The sequence below is a fragment of the Lactuca saligna genome, chromosome 2, assembly GCF_052625555.1.
Source record: "Lactuca saligna cultivar CGN05327 chromosome 2, ASM5262555v1, whole genome shotgun sequence".
NCBI classification, from domain to species: Eukaryota; Viridiplantae; Streptophyta; class Magnoliopsida; order Asterales; family Asteraceae; genus Lactuca; species Lactuca saligna.
This window is the reverse complement of record NC_136418.1, coordinates 190,618,637-190,619,396: the sequence shown is the minus strand read 5'-3', so window position 1 is coordinate 190,619,396 and position 760 is coordinate 190,618,637.

The following is a 760-nucleotide window of genomic DNA, read 5'->3' as shown; positions in this document are numbered from 1 at the left end:
AAAGGAAGTAGGGATGTGAAGCAAGGAAGGATAAATCTAATCATGGGGAACAAAAGATCGTCGCCTGTGACCAAGATTGGAGTATATTCTTTACTGCTTAGTAATAGTTTATGTTTAGATTTAGAAAATTGTTGCTATTCGCCAGAAATGGCTAGAAACATCATTTCATTTCATGGTTTGTTTAGACAAGGTTTTAGATTTTCTTTTAATAATGAGAATGGTTCTATTTTAGCTTATCTAAATGGTGTCTTTTTACTTTGAAGCTATACCATGTAATGGAATTTATGAAACTGTGATGATTGTTGATAATTTAGGAAATGATGTTTTGAATATAGATTCTTCCAATAGTTTGGATAAAGCATCCTTGTGGCATAGTCGTCTTGGACATGTCAACAAGAAACGCATAGCCCAACTCCAAAAGGATGGATTGTTGGAGTCATTCGACCTTAGGGAAGATGACACATGCGAATCTTGTTTGCTTGGAAAAATGACTAAGTCACCCTTCGCTGGTACGTGCGAAAGGAGTGAAGGTTTATTGGACCTAATACATACCGATGTATGTGGACCGTTTAGATCAACCACGAAGGATGGGAACCGCTTCTACGTGACTTTTACCGATGACTATAGTAGATATGGGTATATCTATTTAATCAAGCAAAAGTCATAAACTTTTGAAAAGTTCAAAGAGTTTAAGAATGAAGTGGAGAATCAATTGGGCAGGAAGATCAAGATGCTTCGATCCGATCGAGGAGGAGAGTAC